This window comes from Anomaloglossus baeobatrachus, chromosome 5, assembly GCF_048569485.1.
Source record: "Anomaloglossus baeobatrachus isolate aAnoBae1 chromosome 5, aAnoBae1.hap1, whole genome shotgun sequence".
In the NCBI taxonomy this organism is placed as follows: domain Eukaryota; kingdom Metazoa; phylum Chordata; class Amphibia; order Anura; family Aromobatidae; genus Anomaloglossus; species Anomaloglossus baeobatrachus.
Window position 1 is genome coordinate 240,532,417 of NC_134357.1, and position 9,976 is coordinate 240,542,392.

At 48.8% G+C, this 9,976-nt stretch overlaps 1 protein-coding gene across 2 annotated transcripts in view; it reads right to left on the reverse strand.

The window, feature by feature from the left end:
* The window catches only part of LOC142311113 (uncharacterized), a 60,753-nt gene extending 51,099 nt beyond the window's left edge, over positions 1–9,654 (reverse strand). Inside the window, exon 1 of one of the 2 annotated variants that reach the window (XM_075349231.1) lies at positions 9,634–9,654. The gene's annotated coding sequence lies outside the window, so the exon portion shown is untranslated. The other variant, XM_075349230.1, reaches the window with a different exon arrangement.
* Between the last annotated feature and the right edge of the window lie 322 nt (positions 9,655–9,976).

Below are 9,976 nucleotides of genomic sequence, written 5' to 3' on the forward strand. Positions count from 1 at the left end.
TGGGCTGCTTAGTGTAGTTTTGAGAATCACTGTTTAATCAGCAGGAGATTATCATTACAGGGCTACTTGGCCTGCTTCCGGGTAGTCCAGCATATTCATGAGCTCTGTGTAACTGCTAGATCTGCAGCAGAGAAAACATTGATTCTATCAAAATGACAGACAACAGCTCCGTAAGTGACACATCGCTGGAATAATGACCTCTGTCCCTACATTATGCTGCTGTCAAGTGGGGGGAGCAAAAACCTGGTAACAGATTCACTTTAACATTGTCACGACACCTGAGGAGTATTAAGAGGACTGCTGATGCAGTGTATATTCTTATTAATATCTTGGGGATGTGGTCCCATTTTACATAAAGAATTTGGGGCACTGTAAGTTATTAATTTTAGAGGTATGATGCATATTGTCCTTTACTTTTTTAAATTTGTTTATTAAACAACTAAATATAACTGTAGCGCCCTGGACTAGCCAGGTCGTCACAGGTACTGCAACAACACACCCCACACCCCGAGATAGGCACATCAGTCAGACACAAATTCTTGTTGCCTCCCTCCAGGGGCTGATGTCCACACCAGGTGGGGCGGAGCCAGGCGGTTGGCCCACCCCACTGAGGAGTTCACAGTCCTGGAGGCGGGAAAGGAAGGCAGTTGAGTGAGAGAGGTGAAAGCGAGAGGAGTGAAGTGGTAGTAGAGGAGCAGACTGACAGTATCTGGGTACGTGGCCCGGGCACCAAGAGCAAGGTTGGCAGACTGTGGTGGCCATCTGCAGGAGAGGCAGATTTGACGCGGAACCGTAGGACGGGGACGGGCGGTGGCCCGCGGTACCGAACCAGGGAGCGAAGAGAAGCCAGCACAAACCGGCAGGGCCTGCGGGCCCCGTCCAGGCTTGGAGTCGCCGTTTTAAACAGGGTCAAATCCGTTAGTGACCGGAACCCCAGGGGTTTCCAAACAGCCAAGACCCGATTGAAGGCAACCGTCCAAACAGCACAAGGGAAATACAGCTACCACCACAGCTAGAATTCCCAGGGCCAGAGCTGGGGGCAAAAGGGGTCCTCCGGCATATATCCACGCTGGGGAGTGGGTTTACTGGTGGGAAGCCATCGGGACCGAAGTTACACAAAAGGTGCAGGGAAAGGCAGCCACCACCAACCGTCTGGGAGAAACCACAGCAGCCGGCTGCGGGACCAGTCCATCCAGCCATTTGTTTTACCGGAGACTCTGCATCTGTTCTTGGCTGAGTGAGTACCACCGTGTCATCCGGCACCGCGCTGCCCCCCCCCCTGCACCTCACCAACCGTACCTCCCCGTCACACCTTAGTGGGCCCCGGGACAACCAACCCCCTACCCACAGGTGGGGGAAACAACATCCCAGCTGCTCCTGCCATCGCTCCCGGGATCCCCGTCACCAGCAGCGGTGGTGCCCCACCTCACCACAAACCATGGGTGCGTCACGGACCAAATCCCCAAACCGAACTACCCCTTTCACTCACGGGCGAGGAGCGCCGCTCGAGTCCCCGGATCCGGCCCACCGCTCGAGCCACCGAGCAGCAGCGCCGGACCCGAGCGCCAGCAAGAGCGCGAGCAGCGACGGCTCCCTCCCCGCCCGCGACATAACAACAACAGGTACAAGGTAAAGATATGTAAAACATGTGTACAAGAATGCAATACAGAACAAGAGGGAGCCATCACCTACAGTAGACATGAACACAATACAATCTGATACGAGGCAGCAGTGTCACTACCCAGCATGACTAGACTACATAACTGACGTACCTGACGTATATAAACATCTTATCAGGAGCTAGAGTAACAGTATAGCGGCTTCTGTCATTGGGCGCCGACCTGACACGTATATGAAACAGATCTCAGTCTATAAATAAAGTACATCACATGGATAAAAAGACAAGAATCACTATAATCAGGTGGATAACGTCAGAGGGATGAGTGCCATATCTCCCAGACCTTGGCAAAGATTTCAGGGGCACCCTATATTCTGGGATACAGTCCATTCAAAAGGAATCATTGCATTGACCAGCTCTATCCAAGCACGTGCAGTTGGGTGAGAGTCGCCCATTCACCGAAGGGCTATAATTTTCCTAGCCATAAAAAGAGACTCCAGAAAATTCTGAGGTGATGAGACCATGACCCTTCATCCAAAAACTCCAAAAAGACAGAGCAGTGGATCAAAAAGTATGGGGAAAGATGATCTCCAGAAAAAAAGCCACCAGCCAACACAGGTCAAAATGGCAAATGCACTCGCAGGATGCAGCTGGCCCCTATAATAAAGGTGGGGTATGGGGAAAGAGGCTAGGGAGGATAGAATTGAGACAGCCTCTCGCCAGAAGTAGGGCAATTACCGGCAGCTCCAGATCATGTGGATAAAGTCTGCGTCCTCCCCATGACACCTCGAGACCTCTGATGTCACCCAGTGATGCATCCAAATTAATCTTAGTGGAGTTAAATATGCCTCGTGCACTATATATATATTTGAATCACTTGATTACTGCAAGGGGGAGACCTTAGATGGGGATACTAAAACTTCCTCCCAATCCTCCTCTTGAAATCTGGAATTAACAACCCCCATTTCTCCCTGACTGTCAATGGCTAGGACTCATTCCCCACGGATAGCGAGTATATGCATAAAGAGGATATCCACCCTTAGGGCCCTGAGATCGAAGAATCCCAATCAAAGGGAAAGATATTAAATCGTTTGTAGATGTTTGCTGTATGTGATGCTGGACAGCCCTGAGCTAGAAGTACCTAAAAAATGATGCCTAGATATACGAAATTTGGACTAGATCTGGTCAAAGGACATTTAGGCTATGTGCGCACTAGAGCTTTTTACCTGCGGATTTACCCGCGGATTTGCCCCGGAAATTTCTTGAGAAATGTCTGCAATCTTTGTGCAGACATTTCCCATGAAATTCAATGAGAAAAAAAAAATAGTTGTGCGCACTGTGCAGATTTTTCTCAAGAAAATTTCTTGAGAAAATTTTCTCGAGAAACTTTCTTGAGAAAATGTGCATGTCCATTAATTTCCGCAGGTACCTGCGGTATTCCGGGGGTATTCCGCAGGTAGCAATGATGTGCGGTATACCACCGGAATAGCCGCGAATTACCTGCGGGAATGCTCATCGCTGCCTGCGGTTTTGCAGGAAGCGATGTCATTATGCCAGGAAGAGGAAGCGGAGCAGAGTAAACACAGACGTCACACTCCCTGGACGCCGCACAGAAGCACTTCCGTGCGACCTCCAGGTGCCCGTGCAGTCTGTGTCCTGCTCCGGCCTCGCGGCTGCCTGCACTGCAGGGTGTCAGTGTGTGCCCGCAGTGTCAGCAGCTTGTCACGCGGCAGCGCAGGCAGACACTGACACAGGCAGACACTGACACTGCACTGCAGGGTATCAGTGTCTGCTCGCAGTGTCAGCAGCCTGTCACGCGGCAGCGCAGGCAGACACTGACACCCTGCAGTGCTGGGAGCCGCGGGGATGACGATCGCTGCTGTCAGGAGGTGAGATCATTACCTGCTGTGACGATCTCCTGCCTCCTGACATCACCGCGATCACTGCTGTCTATGCCCGTCTCGCGAGCGGCCCGAGACTGTCACTAGCGGTGACGTCACGGGCTCTCGCGATACTTCTGACAACGCGGCGGGCATAGAAGTCAGTGACAGCGCTGACGTCAGCAGTACAGGAGATGATCACAGAAGGTAATGATCTCATCTATGCTCCTGATGGCAGCGCTCGTCATCCCCTGCAGTGACCTGAGCTGACCTATTGATGTTAGCTCAGGTCACTGCATTGCTCTCCCAGCCAATGGGGAACATTCTGTTCTTCATTGACTGGGACAGCGACTATGGTATGGATCGCCGTGCCCCCCCCTCCTTATTGGATTACGCCGGAAGTGGAATTGATTGTGCTCTTTTCAATAAATTGGTTAAAGAGGGAATGTTTTGGGGAGTGTTTTTTCAAATAAAACTTTTTTTGTTGTCTATTTTTTAATTATTACTGACTGGGTTGGTGATGTCGGGTATCTGATAGACGCCTGACCTCACCAACCCCAGGGCTTGATGCCAGGTGACATTACATCTGGCATCAACCCCATATATTACCCCCGTTTGCCAACGCACCAGGGCGCGGGATGAGCTGGGGCAAAGCGCCAGGATTGGCACGTCTAATGGATGCGCCACTTCTGGGGCGGCTGCGGCCTGCTATTTTTAGGCTGGGGAGTGTCCAATAACAGTGGACCTCCCTAGTCTGAGAATATCAGACCCCAGCTGTCCGCTTTACCTTGGCTGGTGATCCAATATGGGGGGGACCCGCACGTTTTTTGTTTTAAATTATTTATATAATTTAAAATAACAGCGTGGGGTGCCCTCTGTTTTGGATTACCAGCCAAGGTGAAGCTGCCAGCGGTGGTCTGCAGGCTGCAGCCGTCTGCTTTACCCTAGCTGGCTACAAAAAATGGGGGGACCTCACGTCGGTTTTTTTTAATTATTTATTTATTTTATGGCTAAATACAAGGCTAAGCACCCTTTAGTGCCACATGAAAGTCACTAAAGGGTGCCAGCTTAGAAAATGCAGGGAGGTGGAACATTATATAGGTTTTTCTCATCTATCTATCTATCCCTCTATCTATCTATCTATTCATCTATCCATCTTTCCCTCTATCCATTATCTGTCTATCGATTATCTTTATTATTTATTGCAGGGACAAACCTGCAGTAAATCCGCGGTAAATCAGCGGCAAATCCGCGGCAAATCTGCATGCGGATTTGGTGCGGATTTTTTCCGCAGGTCCGGAAATCTTTCACTGGCAGAAGTTTCTCAAGAAATTTTCTTGAGAAACTTCACATTTCTAGTGCGCACATAGCCTAAAGCATTTTGCTCATCTATATAATCTAAACAGAGAATGCCGTGTGAGCTCCAGAGTACGGATGATGGGTGGTCTGATAACGAGGGAAAGTGCGTGTTTCCAAATCTAAAATCTAAATGCGCTAATCTAAGTATGGGCAGGAGCTTCTGCGTACCCAATCTGTTTCCAGAAAACAGAGTAGATTGACACTCCAAATTAGGGAAATAAGAGCCAAGCATCTTTACTTGGCCGGCTAAGTAATAAAAAAAAAAAATCTGGTAATGCTACACCCCCCCATTTACTTGGATCTTTGTAATGTAGTCAGTTTTAATTTAGGTCTTCATTGCCCCATATAAACCCAGAGATTAACGTATTTAGAGATGAGAAAGGATTTAGCGACAGGAACAGCGCTATGTTGAAGGAAATAGCTAAATTTAGGAAGCAGTATCATCATTAATAAATTAATACACCATGGAACCGATAAAGGTAACTTGCTCCATAACAGGAATTTAGATTTGGCCAGTTCCAAAGGAGGGTACATATTAGAATGTAAATCCTGTTTACTATCCTTTTGTATAATAATCCCCAAGTATTTCAAATTAGAGACTAAAAGGCAGTGGGGATAGAGCCTCCAGATGAGTCGTGGGGCAGTGGGGATAGAGCCTCCAGATGAGTCGTGGGGCAGTGGGGATAGAGCCTCCAGATGAGTTGTGGGGCAGTGGGGATAGAGCCTCCAGATGAGTCGTGGGGCAGTGGGGATAGAGCCTCCAGATGAGTCGTGGGGCAGTGGGGATAGAGCCTCCAGATGAGTCGTCGGGCAGTGGGGATAGAGCCTCCAGATGAGTCGTGGGGCAGTGGGGATAGAGCCTCCAGATGAGTCGTGGGGCAGTGGGGATAGAGCATCCAGATGAGTCGTGGGGCAGTAGGGATAGAGCCTCCAGATGAGTCGTGGGGCAGTGGGGATAGAGCCTCCAGATGAGTCGTGGGGCAGTGGGGATAGAGCCTCCAGATGAGTCGTGGGGCAGTGGGGATAGAGCCTCCAGATGAGTCGTGGGGCAGTAGGGATAGAGCATCCAGATGAGTCGTGGGGCAGTGGGAAGGAGACATCAGATTGGATTTATCCCAATTTATGCCTAACCCAGAGTATTTACTAAATTCATTTATGACGCAGACAACCAAAGACAAACACTGCTCCACATCATCCATAAATATAAATCACATCATCCTGATGGTATTCACTCGATCAGCAACTTGAATACCCTATATCAATTTATTAGAGCAAATCTTAATTGCTAAAGCTTCAATGGACAGGGCAAAAAGGGCCGGGGGAAAAAGGGCACCCCTGCCGAGTCCCCCTTCCCAACCCCAAAAGGGCTCAGATGAGACCCCATTAACCACCATTCTGGCCTTATGAGCCCGATATGACATTTAAATCCAGTTACAGAGCCTGGGACCGAATCCAAAATTTTGAAGGCGGCGATCAGGAAGTTCTACTACAGAGAATCAAATGCCTTGGCTGCATCCAGAGAGGCCAAGTCCCAATTATCTTTTATAATGGTGCTTGATTGAACAACAGACTGAACTCTCCTAATATTAATGGAAGTACTCTTCATTGCCATATACTTTTGAGGCACAGTGTGTATGGTAATTCTTTTTAGAGGTTGTGGTGTATTACTCATTATTTATATTTTTATAATATAGTAAATTAATATTTATTTCAGGCCACATAAGGCACAGCTTGTACTACCAGGGGGCACAGTGTATGGCTCGGTCCTTATATACATGGCATGTAAAAAGCCAAAAATGTCTGAGCAGAATTCTGTAGAGGTAAGACATAGCTGAAAAGTCATGAAGATCTAACCCAGATGAAGAAAAGGAATGATACCAGAGATGTAACGGGCTCTCTCTGTGTATTCTGCCTCAGACTGTTTCATCAGTACTGGATTTGCTTGTGAGGTGTGCAGCATTGTACCTTGTGAAACACCAACTCTTAGCATAACCTTTCCATTGATCAAGTCATACTTGAAGCGGTGGTCTCATATGGTAGAAACATCTATACCACGTGTCAACCTGCTACAATAATTGTTAAGTGTAGGGATAATTTTCTCCAAATCACTACAATACAGACATCTCTCATACTAAGTAAGGAACCTGTTCAAAATATGAATATTACCACTAACTATCCTCAATCGCTTATGTCCAGATAGATATATATGTAAGTTTGCAGCAGGACAGGTCCTGGCAGGGCTCGGTGATGTAGAACCTGGAGAAGCTTCAGCAGTGCTGAGATGTGTATTTTAATGGGCCCAGATTTTGGGTCCAGGTTTTAGGAACGGCTACTAGAGCTGGGTGGGTCTGGCCATTCCCTTACCTTCAGTTCCACAATAAAAGGCAGCTCACCTGCCTCATTGGGCTCTCTGGGAGTGAAGGTGAAAACACCCCTTGAAATTAAAGCTGTGTGAAACTGAGCGGACAGGTGTTCCTGTGCAGACCGGGGTGGAAAACATCTGTAGCCGGATGAGCCTGTAATTGCTGGATGGACTGTTTTGCTTAGGCCGGGGGCACTAGTGCGATGCTCGCATGACACTGGGCTCACGCTGGCCATGCTAGTATATTTGCGTCTGAGGTCCGACTGTGCGAGCGGACCTCAGCTGCAGGGGGCGGGCCAGCTTTGAGGAGGGGCGGGAGGGATTTCTCTCCCCCTCTCCTCTGTAGTTGGCTATTGTGATTCTCGCTCTGCACTCGCGGTATACCGGTGTAATGCAAGTGCAGTGCGAGTTTTCTCTTGCCCCATTCACTTGAATGGGTGAGAGAGAGAGTCTCGCATTACAGTGGCAGCATGCTGCGATTGTTTTCTTGGTCCGATTAGGGCTGAGAAAATAAATCGCTCATGTGTGCTGTCACACAGGCTAATATTGGTCCGAGGGGAATGCGATGTTTTATCGCTCTCCACTCGCACCGATTTTCTCACCGTGTGGCTTAGGCCTTATTATATCTTTATGCCCAAGATAAGGCTGTTTTCTAGTCATTTGTTGGAGATTTATGGACTATAATAAATCTTTTGGTTTTTTTCACAAAACAACTTTGTGCCTGTGCCTACGTCAAGCGCTGCCATACTGAGTAATGAAGGGAAAAAGGTGATCCAGCTCAGCTGTGGCAAGGTCCGGCATGCAAGGATAACACTCTGGTAGTGCAAGGATCCAACAGAAGAAAAAAATAATCCAGCTTCCGGAATAATATAAAATCTTTTGCAAGCTTTATTTTAAAGGACGTAAAAAATACTTATTGTCAAGCCTGGCTTCACAAAGAACGCAGGTAGCAGTCGAAACGCGTAGCCGCACATGGGCTCCCTAGTTTATCCCTTGTAATGAGAAGTATTTTTTCCGTCCTTTAAAATAAAGCTTGCTGAAGATTTTATATTATTCCGGAAGCTGGATTATTTTTTTCTTCTCATAGTGAGTAATCCCTTACAACATACCTCACTAACCAGCACTAAAAAGACATGATCTCGTGTTCAGAGGAAAGGTCTCTTTGCTAATTTAGCAACTGCAAGAATAATGAAGGGGGTGATTCCCAAATCTTGGAAATCTTGGCGTCTAATTTAGCTCAAAGGGGTACTTTGCACACTACATTGCAGCTGCGATGTCGGTGGGGTCAAATTAAAAGTGACGCACTTCCGGCATCGCATGCGACATCGTAGTGTGTAAAGGCTGGATGATACGATTAACGAGCGCAAAAGCGTCGTAATCGTATCATCGCTGCAGCGTCGGCGTAATCCATAATTACGCTGACGCGACGGTCCGATGTTGTTCCTCGCTCCTGAGGCAGCACACATCGCTGTGTGTGAAGTCGCAGGAGCGAGGAACATCTCCTACCGGCGTCACCGCGGCTTCCGTAGGATATGCGGAAGGAAGGAGGTGGGCGGGATGTTTACATCCCGCTCATCTCCGCCCCTCCGCTCCTATTGGCCGCCTGGCGTGTGACGTCGCTATGACGCTGCACGACCCGCCCCCTTAACAAGGAGGCGGGTCGCCGGCCAGAGCGACGGTCGCAGGACAGGTGAGTCCATGTGAAGCTGCCATAGCGATAATGTTCGCTATGCCAGCTATCAAGGATATCGCTGCTGCGACGGGGGCGGGGACTATCGCGCTCGGCATCGCGGCATCGGCCTGCGATGTCGCAGCGTGCAAAGTACCGCTAAATCTCATCATCTAATCTAATTTCCACTCCGGATTGCAGCAATCCCACTGCATAAGGGCTTTTCAAAAGTGGGTGTTCAGGGAGCACTCGCACGGCCGTGATCGTGTCTCGGAATCCGCCAGAACGGGCTGAATCATCAGATTCATAGACTTCACCCTCTGAGGGTAATTGCACAGCAGATGAATCATTGCTGGGAGCAGGGTTACAAGCTTTACAGGAATGAATGACCTCCTGAAATGTCACAGCATTGATTTGACCCATGTATAAAACACTGTGTTCGGTATGGACCGATTCATCCATAGTAGAAACGCACAATTCAGACACATTAGATTCCATCTAGCAGGTAATGGCTTCCTACAATCCTAGATTTACCTCCCCCCTCTTCTCACTACGCCCGAAGCTGGACATCTACAACAAAGCACACACGGGAAACAGCATGAAGAAAGGCACAATGGCGGAGACCACACACCGGAATAAGCAGGAAACACACTTACATGTCACCACAAGCAAGCTCTGCTGCCCAGCTAAGCACGCCATTACAGTACTGCTGCTTAAGCCCCCGCCCGAAGTATCGTGAGATTACCAAAGTCTCGTGCATGCTCCGTAACCACAGGCTGAGAAAACCCCAGAGAGCATGCTCAGGAAACATGCATGCTGAGGTCCGCTGTCTGAACTGAGCATGCTCAGAAAACATGCATGCTGAGGTCCGCTGTCTGAACTGAGCATGCTTAGAAAACATGCATGCTGAGGTCCGCTGTCTGAACTGAGCATGCTCAGGAAACATGCATGCTGAGGTCCGCTGTCTGAACTGGGCATGCTCAGGAAACATGCATGCTGAGGTCCGCTGTCTGAACTGAGCATGCTCAGGAAACATGCATGCTGAGGTCCGCTGTCTGAACGGAGCATGCTCAGGAAACATGCATGCT